At 38.6% G+C, this 19,191-nt stretch overlaps 1 long non-coding RNA gene across 3 annotated transcripts in view; it reads left to right on the forward strand.

Annotated features, from left to right (window-relative positions):
* Positions 1-19,191, forward strand: part of CLLU1-AS1 (CLLU1 antisense RNA 1) — a 278,212-nt gene that overhangs the window by 58,190 nt on the left and 200,831 nt on the right. For all 3 annotated transcript variants that reach the window (XR_010342949.1, XR_010342948.1, XR_010342950.1), the window contains exons 2-3: positions 11,750-11,880; positions 18,161-18,296. This is a non-coding gene — a long non-coding RNA (CLLU1 antisense RNA 1). The remainder of the gene's footprint in view (positions 1-11,749; positions 11,881-18,160; positions 18,297-19,191) is intronic.

Raw genomic sequence — 19,191 nt, forward strand, 5'->3', positions numbered from 1 at the left:
TTGCTCTTTCTGGAGGTGAGTTATATCAGTCTCAGGCTCTCTGCCAGCTCCACTTTTCTGTGCATTTTTTCTAGTCAGCTCTTGCTCTCTACTAGGGCTTGCAGGAGATTGAGCGATAATTCCTTGGGATTTCGGGTTGCTTTTTCTATGTATAGGTAACTTGAGGTTTGGTTATTTTTTATCTTCTATTTGCTGAAGGTGCAGGTTTTGAATAGTTGTATTTGTATTTTGTTTTTGTTTCATATTGCTTTTGGAGGAAATTTAGAAAGATTTGGATTTGGGGGCTATCTTCATCATGAGCTATCTGGAAACTCATCTAAATAAGAATTCTTATTTTGTGACGATTAAGCGATATAACCTATGTGGAGTATTAAGTTTATGTGTCTCTCAGAGAGAGAGTGAGAGTAAAAAAATTGAATGTGGTTAACTATGTAACAGAAAAAGCCAAGTACCTGGCACATAGAGTTAGTAATAATAGCAATACAAATCGAATGTGATTTTTCTAGCAAAAATTTCTATACTTATTTTAATTTTTATAAAAAGTAATATATATAATATAGTGCCTATATAAAGCTTATATGTGTGTGTGTGTGTATATATTATGTGTATGTATATACACACACACACATACACACACACATATATATAGTTTTTAAATGACTACAACCCTACAGAAAAACAGCCATCTCTGGATCTACCATTTCCTATCCTAAATTCACTGCTCAGAGGAAACCCCTTTCTACTTCTAGTTGTTTTTTCTGTGATTTACCTTTTTATTTGCAGGCAATATGCTTACATTTCTTCATTTATCAAGGTTAGATAATATCAATATTTTGTTAAATTAGTAATCAGTGTTTACTGTATTATTGTGCTAAGGGTCCCCAACATCACATCTAGGTTTGATGATCCATTAGAATTCACAGGACTCAGTATATAGTTGTACTTACGTGTCTTAGTCTGTTTTTTTTTTTTCCTATAACAAAATATAGGAAACTAGGTAATTAGTAATGAACAGAAATTGATTGTATTATGATTCTGGAGATTGGAAAGTCCAAGATCAAAGGGCTAGCATCTTCTGAGGTCCTTCATGCTGTGTCATCCCATGGCAGAAGGTGGAAGGGCAAGAGAGAGTGAGAGAGAATGCACTCACAAGAGGGGCTGAACTCATACTTCATTAAAAAAAAAAAATACTCCTAAGATAACAAAGTGACTCTTTGGATAATGGCATTAATACATTTATCCAGGCAGAGTCTTCATGATCTAATCACCTCTTCAAGGTCTCACCTTGAAACACTGTTACACTAGGAATTAAGTTTCTAACACTTGAACCTTGGGGGACACATTGAAATGGTATCATTGTGGCTAAGATTATTATTATTATTATTTTTAACAGCAAAAGAATACAGAGTAAGATCAACAGTAGTAAAAGGCATGTGGGTCAAGTCCACAGGAGATAGGAGCAAGCTCCCAGAATCTTCTCCTAGTGGAGTCATACAGTACACATGTAATTTCTCCAGCAAGTTGTGACAAAAAGTGACATATATTGTCACACAGAGAAGCTCAGTTGAGAATCAGTGCCCATAATTTTAATTTATTTTTTAATTGATGGCTTGTCACCTAGGCACTCTCTGTTTGGTGTATACAAAATTCTAGACTGCTAAAAGAAAAACAGGTGCTCAGCACAAGCATATTGTTTGCACAGACAGTTTAGGTACAGTAAATCACTTATCCTGAAATGATGCCAGCCAAGGGCAGAAGAGTCAACCTTGTAATCGAAGCTTTTAAAGCGTAGCAGTCAGGCTGGCTATGAGGATTTTTTTTCTGCACAGTGGTTTTTATAAAGATTTTTCATACCTGTGTCAAGCAACCTGATTACATCCAAGTGATATGATTACATCTGCTTTCTTGTGTGACTTTTGTTTCCCTTACAACTAATAATTGCTTTGTTTAGGTTACTGTTGTTGTGTACTTGCTTAGTTTTTTGAATAAGTATTACTAATCCCTAAAACTCCAGCAGTATTACACAAGAGGTAAAATAGTTGAAAGGTAAGTTGGATTGGGGGTCATATTATAAAACGTCCCGTATGTCATGTGTTATGGACTGAGTGTTTGTGTTCTCTCAAATTCGTATGTTAAAATCCTAACCCTCGATGTAATGGTATTAGGAAGTAGGGCCTTTGGGAAGTAATTGGGTCATGACAGCAGAGTCTTTATGATTGGGATTAGTGTCCTTAAAAGAAGAAACACTTGAAAGCTTGCTTCTTTTTCTGATCTCCATCATATCAGAATATAACAAGAAGACAGCCATCTGCAAACCATGGAGAGATCCTTCACAGATATAGATCTACTGGCTCCTGGATTTCAGACTTATAGACTCCAGTGTTGTGAAAAATATTTTTCGTTGTTTAAGCTATCCAATCTATATACCTACATCCAATCTCTATCTTGTTACAGCAACCAGAGCTAACTAGGACATCATGCAAAACAACTGAGGGGTGTGTGTGTGTGTGTGTGTGTGTGTGTGTGTGTGTTTTCTGTAGGCAATGAGAGCCATTAAGAAGGTTGAAGCAAGAAGAGATTTCATTAAATTTAGTTATTCTTTTTTCCTTTTTTGAGACCAGGTCTCACTCTGTCACCCAGGCTGGAGTGCAGTGGCACGATCACAGCTCACTGCAGCTTCGACTTCCCAGGCTCAGGTGATTCTCCCACTCAGCCTCCTGAGTAGCTGGGTGCACACCATCATGCCCAGCTAATTTTTTGTATATTTTTGCAGAGACAGGGTATCACCATGTTGCCCAGACTGGTCTCAGACTCCCGGGCAATATGCCTGCTTCGGCCTTCCAAAGTGCTGAGATTACAGGCATGAGTCACTGTACCAGAAAAAGCCAAGTTTCGTTTTTAAAAAGACTGCTTTGCTTGAGGAGGGATAAGAGTAGATTAAAGTAGGAGGTAAAGGGAGAACTTAGAATGTTATCGTAGTCCAAGAAAGATGTAACAAGGATGGGATCTACAAGAGAAAAGATGGAGAAAGCTAAAGAACTTGGTAGCTGACTAGAGTTGGGGTACGTGGTGAAGGAATGTAGCATTTCAGGTAGGTTATAAAATGGCAGGGTAAGAACAAACACAAAAACCACTCTAAGATTATATTAATTCCACGTTTATTTAGACGAGTATATTAGTTTCCTAGAGACACCTTAACAATTTAGCACAGACTGGATGGCTTAAAACAGCAGGAACTTATTCTTTCACAGTTCTGGAAATCAAAAATCTGAAATCTAGGGGTTGGCAGGGTCAGTTCCTTCTGCAGGTTCTGAGACGAATCTGTTTCATTCCTCTCTCCTAGCCCCTGGTGGTTGCCAGCAATCCTTGGGTTCCTTAGCTGGTAGATACTTCACTCAATCTCTGCCTCTGTCTTTATGGAGCTTTGTCCCTTGTGTGTCTGTGGCTCTTCTTTTCTTATTAAGAATACCATTGATATTGGAATTAGGACCCACCCTACTTCCAATATGGTGTCATCTTAATTTGAGTACATCTACAAATACCCTATTTCTAAGTAAGGTCACATTCTGAGGTTCTGGGTGAGCATGGATTTTTGGGAGACACTATTCAATCCAGTGCATTAAGAATATAAAATGGAATGGGGACCAAAAACAAAAGCAAGTACTCACATCTCAGCAATAGATCTGTTGCCTCCCTCTCGCATCCCTAGCAGGCACCTGACTGTGCCAGGTATGGTCTTGCCACAACTGGAAAGCTCAATTCTTACAGTAGCATCACTCTTTAAATGTAGGGCTTACATCTCTTTTCTGGAAGATTCTTTATATTATCTATGTGAAGGACTGTTACAAACATCTGGATCTTTGTCCTTGAAACTAACAAGGCCTTATCTTTATCTGTAGCAGGGAAGATAAAGAGAAACAGATCAGTGTCTGGTGTCCCTGAACAGTATTTCTGCCTACAGGCTTCCATTGTATAAATGGGACTTGGATAAATGATATGGCCAAATGATACGTAGCAGGGCTGGAGCTTCAATATGGACTCTTTGATTTAGGTGATTTCATCTCTCAGTCTTCCTGGGACTGTTTATTTTACACTTAATAGCCGCCCCTTTCCCCTTTTACTATCCAAAATGTTCTGGTATGTATGGTAGATTATATTTCCATACTATTTCTGACTCTGTCCTCTTTGTCCTGTGCTTTTTTTTTTTTTTAAACCATGACACACAACTTGCCAAGACCAAAGAAAACCAGCAACTTTGAATGTTAAACTTTGGTGAAAGAGCACCCAAATGCAAGACTGGTTTCTGGGACAGAATTTTTGATCTCTAACAGCTTCCCACAGAGTAATTGGAACATTGAGGTTTGTAGTCATGATAATTGGCAAATGAAAAGAAGAAAAAACTACATGAAAAGAGTAAAGAATACTTCATGGATAAATGGCTTTCTTAGAACTGCAGAGGTCTGGCTGGGCATGGTGGCTCATGCCTGTAATCCCAGCACTTTGGGAGGCCGAGGTGGGTGGAGCATGAGGTCAAGAGATGGAGACCCTCCTGGCCAACATGGTGAAAACCCGTCTCTACTAAAAATATAAAAATTAGCCAGGCATGGTGGCACGTGCTTGTAGTCCCAGCTTCTTGGGAGCCGGAGGCAGGAGAATCACTTGAACCCAGGAGGCAGAGGTTGTAGTGAGCCAAGACTGTGCCACTGTACTCCAGACTGGTGACAGAGTGAGACTCTGTCTCAAAAACAACCCAAACCAAACCAAAGCAAAACAAAATGCAAAACCAAACCAAAAACAAAGAAAAAACTGCAAGCGTCTATAGCCAGTTTGTTTAAGGCTGATCATTTCTAGAAACCTCTCATGAAATATAGAAAGACAAGAATATTTTCTGCAGTCCCTCCTTATTCGTGAGGAATATCTTTCAAAACCCCCAGTGAATGCTTGAAACCATGGACTCTATTTACACTATATTTTCCCCTAAATATATGTACATACTTATGGTAAAGTTTAATTTATAAAACAGGCACAGTAAGAGATAACAGCAATAACTAATAACAAAATAGAACAATGATAATATATTGTAATAAAAGTTATGTGAATGTGATCTCTTAAAATATTTTATTGTACTTAGTTACCCGTCTTTAATGATGTGAGACGAAGAAATGCCTATGTGATGAGAGGTGAGATGAATGATGTAGGCATTGTGACACAGCATTTAAAACTTATAAATTGTTTATTTCTGGAATTTCCCTTGAACTGCAGTGACCAAGAGTAACTGAAATTATAAATCTCAAAACTATAGATAAAGGGGGACTACTGTACCATCTACTTTTAGAAGAAACCGAATCTGATCTGTGGCCTATTTTTTTTTTGTTAATAGACTTCATTTTTTAAGATTTTTTTTTTTTTTATATGGAGTCTTGCTCTGTCACCAGGATGAGTATAGTGATGTGATCTCAGCTCATTGCAACCTCCGCCTCCCAGGTTCAAACGATTCTCCTACCTCAGTCTTCCAACTAGCTGGGATTACAGGCTCCCACCACCATGCCTGGATAATTTTTGTATTTTTAGTAGAGACGAGGTTTCACCACATTGGCCAGGATGGTCTCGATCTCCTGACCTCGTGATCTGCCCACCTCGGCCTCCCAAAGTACTGGGAGTACAGGTGTGAGTCACTGCACCTAGCCAAGAATTGTTTTAGGTTTACAAAAAACTGAACAGAAAGAAAGAGTTCTCATATTACTTCCCCATCCCAGTTTTCCCTATTATTAACATCTTGCATTAGTGTGGTACATTTTTTATAAATGATAAACCAGTACTGATCCATTATTATTAACTAAAGTTTATATTAGGGTTGACTCATGTTGTAGAGTTCCAAGGGTTTGGATAAAATGCAGACTGCTATGTAGGCACCATTGCAGCATCATACAGAACAGCATGTATGATGCCCTAAAAATCCCCTGTGCTTTACCTATTCACCCTCTCTTCTTCATTCTCTAAACTCCTGGCAACCGTGAATCTTTTTTACTCTCTCCATAGTTTTGCATTTTCCAAAATGGCATATAGTTGGATGTTATGAGTTGAATTGTGAACACCCCCAAAAAGATACATTGAAATTCTAACCTCTAGTATCCTGAAACAAGATTCTACTGGGGAATTGCAAATGCAATTATTGAAGATGAGGTCATACTGAAGTAGAGTAGGCCCTTAATCCAATATGAATGGTTTTCTTATAAGAAGAGAAAAGTATGGACACAGATGCAGACACAGGAAGAACACTGTGTAATAATGGAGGGAGAGATTGGAGTTGGGTAGCTTCAAGCCAAGGAATGCCAAAGATGGCTGGCAACTCCAGGTGCTAAGAGAAAGGCATGGAGCAGTTTCTCCCCTGAGCCTTCAAGAGAGCAGGATCTGACCGATATCTTTATTTTTGGACTTTCAGCCTCCGGAGCTGCTAGAGGATACATTTCTATTGCTGTAAGCTACTTGGTTTGTGGTAATTTGTTGAGGCAGCCCTCAGAAACGAATACATTGGAATCAAACATTATGTAGCCTTTTCAGATGGGTCTTTCACTTGGAATATATATTCAGAGTTCCTCCATTTATTTTTGTGTCTTGATAGCTTACTTCTTTTAATGGCTGAATGATATTTCATTGTACAGATGTAGCATAGTTTGTTTATTCATTCACCTATTGAAGGATTTATTGGTTGTTTCCAGTTTTTGGCAATTATGAATATTGTTATTGATAGAGACAGGAGACAGCCAAATGCCACCCAGGTCATGGTGCACAGAGGGCTTGCCTAGATATGCCCACGGTGAAAAATTCCATCTCTTCCTTTACCCATGTGAAGTAAGGGAAATCAACGTGGAGCAGCTCAGATTAAGGGCCTGCCTGAGCACTGGGAGAGTGGGGCGGAGCCACTGGGAATTCACACCTTATGCAGAGGGAGGAGCCTGGGCTCTTCAGCTCTGCCTGGTATTCAATCTGTGGGCTGGGAGCCTGTTGACAGAACCCCTTTTTTTTGCTGAGAGTTTTCTTTTAATAGATTCCACTCTCCCCATCTTTCAAAATGTCCATGTGCCTAATTTTTCCTGGTTGTGTGACAAGAACCCTGATTTTAGCTGAACTAAGGAGGAGAAAATCCTGCATTATTACTGTAAACATTTGTGTGCAGCTTTTTGTGTGGACAGAATTTTCAGTCTGCTGTATTCTCTCTCAGCTTTTGTCCATTTACTTGCATTATGGGACAAGACACCTATTTCTTCCCCTGCAGCATGTGAATTGCCCTTAGGTTTCCCTCCTTTCCTTAATTCATTTAAAAAATATTTATTGAGTACCTCCTGTGGGCCAGACACTGTGCTAAATATTGGAGCCCTAATAGTAAGTAAAATAGAAATGGTTCCCACTTTCATGCAGTTTTGGTTGAGGGGCAGAGATCTCAGAATTCAAGTGAGCTTATAAACAGAATAATTAAAAGTCGTAAGTGCTATATGGGAAACAAATACTGTGCTGAGATTGGAAATGCCGGGTTGGGGCTGCAGGAGCAGTCTCAGGTAGGTGATGAGAGAGAGGGCTCAGGAGGGCCTGGGTCCCATAAGCTGGGAAAGACCTTGGCATGTGCTGGGCTCAGAAAGGAGTCAGCGGAGCTGAAGCGTTTTGAACCAGGGCAGGGTTGAGGAAGCTGTCATGAAGTGAGGCTGCAGAGAGAGGCGGGAGCACTCATTCACACTAAAGTGCTCATGTTCTATGCTATTGAAGGGACTGAAAATGGGAGGTATCAGGTCCAATTAATGGTTTTCTGAGTTTTATGTTAATGACGGATAATGATGCTGCAACCGCTGAACAAATATCAGTCTGCGAATTTGGAAACTTTTTGACTTCGGTAGTCTTTCTTCATCCTTCCCTGGTGAAAATTTCTGGAAGGCCTAGATTTCAGATAAGGCTTCTTCATGGCATTCTGGAATATGGTGTGAATGGAGTGCTCCCCAGAGTTGTACAGTGCGGATGTGGTGACTTCAGGTCATCTCAGGATTAGGCTCTAGAAGCCATTTCATAGCCAGACCAGTTCAGATGGGGTCAGAGATTACACTGCCTTGGACTAGAGCTGTTTCTGTATTGTCTCATAATAGTTAAACTTCTGGATTTAAATATAAAAATTTAGTTAGTTCTTCTATGACTACTTGGCCTGATTAAATCAGATTTAAATAAGCCAATTTTTCAGCCTACCAGATAATTTTTCTTGGCATGTGCTGGGCTCAGAAATAACACAAGAAAAGAAATGAAATAACACAAGAAAAGAATTTAGGACTGTATTTAGTACTAATAAGAACTCCATAAGATCTTAACAGGTCCCATAGTGATGAGGGAGTTCTTAAATACATACGCAACAAACATGAAAGTTTGCACCTAAACAACCATAAAAAGCTGTCTAAACTCAACCGTAATACTTCATTTGCTCCAACTAAGAAGTGGACTTTTGATAGCCTATTCCAGAAATTCCCCACACTTGTGTATATTAATTTTTCAGTTTTAAACTAGTGAGGTGAAAAAAAATTAGAGAGAAAAAAAATCCAAAAATCCAAGACCTTGGTAGTTAGCTTTGACAGACAGAGCTGAAGTTGACGAAATTTACACGCGTGACTGAACAAATTATTGATGGGTTCCTCTGGGCCTTCAGTTTCCAGTCAAGGTCAATGAATATGCTCACGGCTACATGGATGTGCATAATAATAATAGCTAACTCTTATGGAGTCCTTATTAGTACTAAATACAGTCCTAAATTCTTTTTGTGTGTTATTTCATTTAATCTTCACAACCCAGTGAGATATGTTACAGTTACCCTCCTTTTTTATAGAAGACATTAAGGAATCTTCCCAAAGTCCCACAGTGGTAAATGACAGATCTGGGACTTGAACCCAAGTAGCCAGACCACAGAGCTTCGTCTCGCATTGGTGCCAAGTGATTCTCCATGTGACCTCCTTCAGCTCCATCTTACCAGGAGAGTCGTGATTGCCTGGACCAAGGTGGCCCATGCCAGCAGTCCACAAAGTGGCCTCAGAAACAGCTGTACCAAAACTGGAATGTGGTGTGAATGAGAGCAATCAAGTTTTCTTTTGTGAATATGTACTGAGGAATACAGATGGAGGAACACAGAGGGAGGGGCAGGCAGCAAAACTCACATGGGGAGAACTCCTGTGAACTGAGGCCCTAAGGCACAGAGGTCTCTAGGGGTTGTGAGTGAACCAAAGCTGTAATCACCCACAAGTGTTAGCAGACAGAGGTGTCACATAAGGGAAAGACACAGAGGGGAGAAGAAAGTGGATAGGGGAGGAGAGAGATTAGGATGTGACAGAGATTTAGTGAATTCTCACAGCCAAGAAGACAGATACCCTGTCCAGGTTCATGCTCTTATTCTGTGACAACCAGGGGATGCATATCAAATGCTGTCACATTGTGAATAGAAGGAAGGTGACTCGCAGAAGGACTGCGGGGTCCTGGGAATGGCAGCACTGCTGAGGGCAATTCAAGAGCTTTTGCTGCTGAGGAGCTAATGAGATTGCTCTGCCCCTGGAACCGAATGACTTTCCAGGGAGTTTCCCTCTCTTCTGTGACTCCTTTTTTCTCATAAGATTTCCTTCTTTATTGTTAAGAGTACCATTTCGACCAAAATGGCAAAACATTTGTTTTTGGCAAAAACAACAGCAAAGAACACTGTTCATGTGAACAAATGGAACAATTTCTTTAGATCCTCTTCAAATTTTTCTTTCCCCCTATTAGGTATGGAAATAACGGCATTCAATTCTATCTGAATTCTAGCTTCTTAAAATCAAAGCATGTAAAGGTAAAGGTGACCTAGATTTTTAATATCTTAAGTGTTACAAATTTCAAATTACCTTTCAGTGGTGAAAGATATTTTGTTTTCTTTCCCTTGTTAAAATCCAAGATTGATCATGCATGTGCATGAATAATCTAGATAATGACTTTCCATTTATTAGAATAATTTACAAACTCTGCCTCATATATTCTCCTCCACTGTCAATTACATGCCTCAAGAATGGAGGTCAAGGTCAGTTTTACAGAAAGGTTTGCATCCGCTGATTTGTTCCCTGGTACCCAGTTCTGAAAGTGAATTTAAGGGACCAGCTAACCACCACATGGGGCATGCTTCACGGAGAGAATGCCAGATTTCAATTAAATAGTTCTGATTTCTCATCCCAGTTTTGCCACCTTTCTGACTGTAATCTCAAAGCATATCACTTAACTCTTCTGAGCATTAGTTTTCTCATCTGTAACCTAGGAGATGTAATAATACATTTAGTAATAACTAATAGAATTCTTGTGAGGTTTTGATGATACCCTATATGGAGAAGTGCTAATGCAAAGATTATTTTAGATTTCCCTTATCATTGACTACTGGTTGCAAGACGTTAACATTTTGTTTTATTTATCTTTTTTTATACCCATCTTTATTTACTGGCTAGATTTCTTTGAGCAAGTCATTGAACATCCTCATGATTGTTCTTAAGACAAAGACCAAAATCTTTAACATGGCTTGTCTGTCAACCTTAAGGCCAATTCCTTCCCTGGGTCTCCAAGTTCTGGACACACCTGACATCTTTTGGGTTTGAAGGAAGCCACCTTCCTGTCTATCCTTAGGTCCTTGCACATGTTTTCTCTGCTTGAAATGCACTGTCAACTCCAATCTTGCTCCATTTCTCTTACCTAATGCTGATGGAGTTTAGTTCGGATGCCACATGACTGGAGAAATCCTGCCCACTTTGGGTTTAGCTCCAGTCTACTTGTTATGGGTTCCTTTACCACCCTGTAGTTCATCCTTGTACTTTTCACAGATAGCAATTGCGCTTATTCTTATGTATGTGAGACAAGTGCATTGTTTTCCTGAAAGCAATGACCATGTGTGTGCTGCTTCCCTTGGAAGCCCAACCCAAAGCTCAGTGCCTGGAATACAGTGTATACTTGATAAATACGTGTTGTCTGAATAAGAAAATAACTTGAATACAATTAGTGAAACTCCTAATGTGAAGTAAACATGTTGAATTGTTAATAAAAACTAATATAGACTAACAACTCTATCACGTACTAAAGAAAGTGACCAAATGTATGAAGTAATTGTTTATTTTATCTATTGGTTACATAGGAATTGAGTTTGTCAGCAAGCACATATGATCTACAAGCTAGCACAGTATAAAACAGTTGAAAATTGGTACCTAGGAATATATAAACAAAAAAGGTAAGGCCGGGTCAAAAGCTAGAATAAATGTTTAGACTAGAGCATCCTATGAGGTTAATAAAATTGAGCTGTAAATTTGATTCTATGCTTGCCATGGGCCAAAAAAAAAAAAAAATGAAAATATGATCAGTTATGTGATGGTCACTGGCCTGAGGGAAAAATTACTCTAGTCTTCTAGAGAAAGAAAGCCATTCATGGTAGTTTTTTTTTTTTTTTCTCTCTCTTCTGAAAGACATTTCTTTGAAGGGACAGCACTTATTTTCTCCATGGCTCCTTGAGCATTTTGACAGCGTTTCAAAACCTGCAGCATTAGAAAGTCAGAGATTCAGAGATTCTGTTTCCAGATTCTTCTCCTCTCCTGAAATTTCCATCTCATTGCAATTTAAAACAAAAAAGCTTAAAGTGTGGTCTTTCCCAGACCTGGGTGGTAGCAGGTGGGGGGTATATCCAGGTCTTCCAGGACCCTAACCCTTTGGTGTGACAATATCCCCACAGACCCTGCTCCAGTACTGACTCTACACTTACCGGCTTCTGACCTGGAGCAAATCACTCAATCTTCCTCAGTTTCTTTGTCTGCATGGACCTGCTAATACCTCCTTCACGGGGTGGCTGAGAAAATGAATATGGTAAGATCTGTAGCTGTGTCTAGCAGAGCCCCATGCTCCATAAAATGGTTCCGTCTTCCTACATTTCTTCTCCCTTCTCAGATTTGACATAAGGCCCCTGGAGAGATTTTGAGAATAGGCCCCTCTTATCCAGGGTTTTGCTTTCCAAGGCTTCAGTTCCCTGCAATCAATCAGAGTCCTAAAGTAAGTGAGTATAGTAGAATAAAATATTTTGAGAGAGGGAAAGAGAGACCACATTCTCATAACTTTTGTTAGAGTATATTGTTCTATTTTATTATTAGTTGTTATTGTTAATCTCTTACTGTGCCTAATTTGTAAATTAACTTTATAGTAGATATATATGTACAGAATAAAAAACAGTGTATATACGGTTCAGTACTATCTGTGGTTATAGGCTCCACTGGGGGTCTTGGTACGTATCCCCCGTAAGTAACAGTGAACTATTCTATTTGAAAAACTCTTGTAGATGTATGAGCATGTGTATATTCTAGAGACTCAGAGAGAAGAGAGGCCCAATCTACTAGTTTGCCAAATGAAAGAGGGAATAACTAATTGAATTTATTTCTGTTTATTAATAATTTTCTTCCCTGAATTTTACTTTTAATCTATTTTTATTTATTTTTATCTAAAGCAATCAAACCAGAAATGGTTTTATAGCCTCTAATCTTTTCACCTAACATGCAATGTATATATAGAATTGAAAAGTATAGAGTATGTCACTTAAAAATATCCTTATTTTTGCAAATTAATGAGGCATCACACCAGTGATTCATGCAAGAAAAAACAAAACAGAAAGTTGTGGAATTCATGGTCAAGAGTCAGGAATGACTTAGCAGTTGAACGTATATTGGGGTTTCCCACCTTTGCTACCTTTCTACTGAGAAACTGGGCTTCCACTTAGCTGAACCTAATCATTGCTAGAGATTTTTTTTTTTCTGTAAAATTTTAACAAAAAAACTTAACAGAGTGTATCTCATACTCAATGTCTTCAGATTGAAAGAAATAAAGTACAGCATATGAAAGCCTTTCTACACACAAGGGCATAATTATGAGCAAAATTATTGAAAGACTATTGATAAGCAGCAGCCAAAAGAAGAGTACAAAATGGACGACATACATGTTGGTCACAGAACACATGACCACTGAAGCACATGTTATTTTCTTGTCACTGTGATGGCAGAGGAGCATTCAATATAGTATCTCTTTCCTGCACAGGTTTTAAGATCCTTCTTGGTGTCTCCCCTGATTATATTCTTGTGACCCTTCCCCGTAAGAGAGAGATCACTGGGTTGTGGTTGAAAACTCTAGACATACCTACACTACTTTCATGCTAACAGCACTTCAATATTTTTCATCTGCCTCTTCCTACGTGTTGGCCAAGGCTTATACTACAGGTCATTTATATTCCTAGAAACCTGGAATAATGGCATCATCCTCCTACTCACAACTATAGCAACAGCATTCATAGCCTATGTGCTCCCATGAGGTCAAATATCATTTTGAGGCAGTATAGTAATTACATATCTGCTATCAGCCATCCCATGTATTGGAACTGATCTTGTACAATGATTCTGAGGGGGATTCTGAGTTGACAAAAACACCCTCACATGATTTTTCACCATCCATTTCATCCTATCCTTCATCATTACAACTCTAGCAATTGTTCACTTTTTAAATTTTTACACGAAACAGGATCTAACGACCCTTCAGGGGTTTCATCAGACCCTGACAAAATCACTTTCCATTGATTGTGTCGTCTCATTTGGCTGTCTTATTTGCCACACTACACTGGGGTTGATCTGCTCATGTGTGTGCCTCATTCATTAGAATGTGAGACTCAAGGGGCTTGGTCTTGTTGACCTTCACATCACTACCATCTAGTTATGCCTGGCACAAAGTCAGTGCTTGATGGATGTTTGTTGGTAGACTGCAAGTCCTTTCAGTCTATTTAGACCAATCTATTTAGGCATATGACACAATTAGAATACATTTGTAATTATAACAAAACCAAAACAATAGGAATAATAGCTACTGCTTATTGAGAGCAAGGCACTCAACTAATAGAGTCATTGCTTGCATAGAAACCACAACTGTACTGTTATACATTTGTCCTCCTTAATTGTCTTTTCCAGGTTGTATTTAGACCTTAGGACCTGAAACAACAAATTCATTTTTTTTTTTTAACCTGGTAGAGTTGCCTTTCAGCTGATAGTTCAATTCTGGCAGCATCCTCCATTTTAATCTTTGTAGCAGTGGTTTATTCAATAATTTGAATGTTTTTACACTTTTGCACTTATAATGTGCATGTGAATGGAAAAACAAGAGTATAAGAGTACTGATTTTAATAATGAGTAATTTGGTCTCATGCACTTAATTCAATTTAGAAAAAGTTGGAAAGCAGCAGGGAGCCAAAAATTGGGAAAATTTATCCTTAAATGGACATTTATTGATCTTAAGCTGTGGTTTAATTGTCAAAGCAAAGAACAAAATTATAGAACATGTGCAAAACTCTAAAACTCAATGATCAAAGATTATATTTAGAATTGGATGAAATTAAGAATTTTGTTTTTTATAGCACACTGAACATGGAGTCCCATTTACTGAATACATAATTGTGATGTTCAAGTATAACCAACTGAAACATTTTCAGCAATGCATTATTGTAGGAAAATTGAGAACTTCGTGTGTTTTGCTTAATTCTCCAAACTCTTCAAAGTAGACCTAGTTCTTACCATTATAAAGAAACCGTACACTCAGGAAGTGGCAAAGCTGCATTATTAGTTTGTTAGGATTCCTGTAACAAAGTACCACAGGCTGAGTGGCTTAATGTTTTTTCATAATTAGGGAAAGTAGAAGTTCAAGATCAAGGTGTCATTAAGTTTGGCTTCTTTTGAGGCCTCTCTTCTTGGCTTGCAAATGGCTGCCTTCTCCCTGTGTCTTCACATGGTCTTTCCTCTGTGTGCCCCCATATCTGTTATAATCGGCTTCTTCAATAAGGATACCACCAAATTGGATTAGGGCTCACCTATAGGAGTCCATGTTACCTTAATTATCTCTTTAAAGGTTCTGTCTCCAAATACAGTCACATTCTGGGGTGCTAGGGGTTAGGATTCAACTTACAAAGTTTGGGAGAGAGACACACACACAATTTAGCCCATACATTATGACATGATTCAAAGTTTATGAGTGTAAACTCGTTTTTTTTTCAAGTAGGGAAGAACTTATCTTGAGGAATTAGGACAGAGGGAAGATGGCTAAAAAGAAACTCATCATTGGAGGACCAATGTAGGGAAGAGTGATTTGGAATGCCAGAGACAGAAATTAGCCCTGAAAGGTGAATTTGTTTTTCTTTAAATCAATGTTTTACTTTTCTATCGATACAATAAAACAAAACAAAACAACCAAAATGTTTTGGCTTTAAACAATTTGACCCCAGTGTAAAGTTTGAAGAATTAGGTCAGGCACATATTACTGCTCTGAGTAATACCATGGTGGTTTCACTGCAAAACGACTAAGGTGTTCAGAGAACTTTAATCAACCTAATCAGGTCATCCGTGGGACTTAAAGGAGTCTGGTTACAAATCTTCAAAAGCTCTGAACTACTTTCCGCATCCACAAGCTAAAAGGGTTATTAAGTTAGTTGCACAGAGAGATGGAATTAATACCACTTGATTGAGCTAAGATCATCACATTCTAAAAAGCAATTAAAATAATTCTGACCTTTGAAAAGTAAATCAGTGAATTTTGATGTTACATTTGAATCTGGGAAAAGGCAAATAGTGAATGTAATAAGTATGAATGAGTCTTTTAACTGAAGACATTTTAGAGGATTTTAGGATTTTAGTATATACTTTTCTTTGAAAAGTAATTAAGTGATCATAAAATCCAGATTTTTGCATTCCCTTTTATGTACATAAAGACTTTTGCCTTCTGTGTGTGAAGTACATCACAATTTTTAGTTTTATAAATATATATACCAAGAAATATATATATATATATATTTTTTTTCATATATAGTGGTCAAAATTTCATTAATGGCCCATTTTCCCAACCTTTCAGAAATCATTTGCTTTGTTACTTCAATTGCCTGCAAAGTAAAATATGAAAGTTGGCAGACTGACTTCTAAGGAACAGAAATGTACGTTGAAAACTGTTTGAGTACTCAAATATTAGAATTTGTGTTATAGGAAAATCCCTTAGTTGTCAATCAAAGGCAGCAGATTAATTTCTAAGGAGCTTAATAAGCCTGAGTTTGAACATGCAAATTAGAAAAGGACTTGACCAAAATAAGTACAAGAAAGCAGTGAGGAGAGGTAGAGAGAAATGACTGCAGATGCAAAATATGCTGGAGGAAGAGCCAATTTTAAAAGCTTTGATAGGCACTGAAGGCATTACTTTGCAGCGACTTAGGTTATATCAATGATCCAGAGTCATAAAGAGTTAAATAGCACCTATAGCTTCTATTTAAGAGGGCAGATTATTATGAAATCCACATTGTATCTCTGGAAAACTAAATTCTGTGAACTGAGCTATTCATTCATTTATTCATTAATTAATAGATGATATATCAAACACCTACTATTTATTATTCAACAAATATTTGTGGAGTGCCTTCTCTTTCAAGCATTGTCTTAGACTCTAGAAATATACCAATGAACACAATAGATACAAATATCTGCCCTGTACCACCTATGCTTACATTTTAGTTGGAGGAAACAGACAATAAAAAGGTAAGTAAGTAAATGTCTTGGCCCGTTTTGTGTTCCTGTAACAGAATACCACAGACTGGATAATTTATAATAAAATTTATTTGGCTCATGGTTTGGCAGGGCTGAGAAATCCAAGATCAAGGAGTTGCATCTGATGAGGGCCTCCTTGCTGTGTCACCTTATGGCAGAAGGGTAAAGAGAGAGCAAGAGATCAAACTTTCAGTCTCAAGCCCTTTTATAGTTAGCACTGATTGATTCATGAGGATGGAGCCGTCATGACCTAAACACCTCCCATTAGGGCCCACCTCTCAACACTGTTGCACTGGGGATTAAGTTTCCAACACATGCTTCATGGAGGACACATTCAGACCATAGTGGTAACATATGGAATGTCTACACGGAATAGACAGTGTCAAATGCTATGAAGGAAAATAAGACAGAAAGTAATCTACCCAAATGAGAAATATATTGCCTCCAAAATCGTCTTGAAAAGATACAGAAGGGCTTGACAGTTAGAGCAGCAGACTAGAAAACAGAAATTGGCATTATGACACTGATTTTGCTATCAAATGCATTGGGTTAGTAAGATGTTTCATCTTTGTTTACCATAATTCCCTACTTTAAAAAAAAAGACATTTATGGAATTTAGTTTTGACAGTTAAATTATAAAATTATAGTTTTAGAATAAAAAATTACAAAAATAATTCACTCAAGATGTATATTGACAGCTATGATATGCACAGTACCATATATGTTGATGAATGTCTTTGGTATGCAAATGAGATGAGTGGCTGAGAACTAGATAGCTTTGAAATGAGGACTGCTTGCTAGAAAGACCATGATTAGAGGTTTAGAAGAAAGAGATTTGAGATTGAGATAATCACTAAAGACTGAGTTAATCACCAATGGCCAGTAATTTAGTCAGTCATGTCTACATAAAAAGACCACCATAAAACCTCCTAATCTGTGGAGTTCAGGGAATCTCAGGGTTGGTGAACACAGGGGTTCTGGGAGGTGCAGAAGGGCATGGAACTCCATGCACCCTTCACCCTATACCTTGCCCTATGCATCTCTTTTATCTGGCTGTTCCTGTGATGTATCCTTAATAATGATCCAATGATAGTGAGTGAAAGGCCTTCCTGAGTTCTGTGAGCCATTTTAGCAAATTATTAAACCTGAGGAGTGAGTCTTGGGACCCTCTCCCCCATTTATAGCCAATTGATCAGAAGGATGGGAGAGCAATGACTTGTGATTGGTGTGTAAAGTGTGGTCAGTCTTACGGAACTGAGCCTTTTAACTTGTGGAATCTAACACTAACTCCAGGTAGATGGTGTCAGAGTTGAATTGAATTTTTGAACACTCAGCTGGTTGGAGAATTATTTGGAGTGGGGAGAATTCCCACATACATTTGGTGTCAGAAGTGTTTGAGTAAAAATTGTTCATATTTCTTTTGGATCAAAGACCTCTAGGCCAGCAGAGCATAAGGTTGCAGGAACAGGAAGAAACAATTTGCTGGTGGTTTAAGGGTAATAGTAAGTGGTGCCACTCTCATTTCCACCCTTTTATTCCAGGACGCATGAATTTTGGCTGTGACATTCAATAGATGGGTCATGGGAGCACGATATGTCTGACATTGACTCACAGCATATACAGCCTCCTGGAGAGCCTTGTGCCAGCCCTGCAAGATATTGTCACCTCGTTGGTTCTGTGAGTATTTAAAAGGCAATTGCACTGTTCTGGGAAGACAGCCGCTTTAGGACGGTGGGCAATGTTTTAAGACGTGAATTCCTTGAACGTGGGCCTGTTGCTGCACTTCTTTTGCAGTGAAGTGAGTTCTCAGATTGGAAGCAGTGCTGTGTGGAATACCATTATTATGATAAGACATTCTGTAAGTCTTCAAATGCTAGTTTTGGCAGAAACATTGTGTGCAGGGAGGGCAAATCCATGTCCAAAGTAGGCATCTATTCCAGTAAGAGCAAAATAATGTTCCTTTTATGGTAGAAGTGGTTCAATATAATCAATCTACCAGTAGAAACTGGCTGATCTTGTGGAGAATGGCCCCATATTGGGAGCTCAGTGTTGGTCTCTGCCTTAGCTGATTGGGCTCTCAGCAGTGGTCATAGCCAGGTCAGCCTTAGTGAGTGGACGTCCACATTGCTGAACCCATGTGCAACCTCCATTCCTGCCATCATGGCCATTTGGGTGGTGATGGGGTGGTTGGAGAAGGAGGCTGACTGGTATCCATAGAGCAGATCATCCTATCCACTTAGCTGCTGAAATTCTCCTCTGCTAAGTTTACCATTTGGTGAGCATTCACGTGAAACAGAAATATCTTCATATGTTTTACCCAGAGAGATTTATCCATATACCCCTTCATCAAATGTCCTTGTCACCAATTTTCTAATCATGTTCCTTCCAAGTCCCTGACCATCCAGCCAAACCATTGGCTAAAGCCCATGAATCAGTACATAATTACATATCTGTCCCTTTCTCCTTCCAAGCCAAATGAACAGCCAGGTGCACTCCCTAATGTTCTATCCACTGGGAAGATTTCCCTTCACCACTGTCCTTCAGGGATGTTCGAGAAGGGGGTAGTAGTGCT

Source organism: Aotus nancymaae, unplaced genomic scaffold, assembly GCF_030222135.1.
Source record: "Aotus nancymaae isolate 86718 unplaced genomic scaffold, 86718_ANA_hifiasm-v0.15.2.pri h1tg000016l, whole genome shotgun sequence".
NCBI classification, from domain to species: Eukaryota; Metazoa; Chordata; class Mammalia; order Primates; family Aotidae; genus Aotus; species Aotus nancymaae.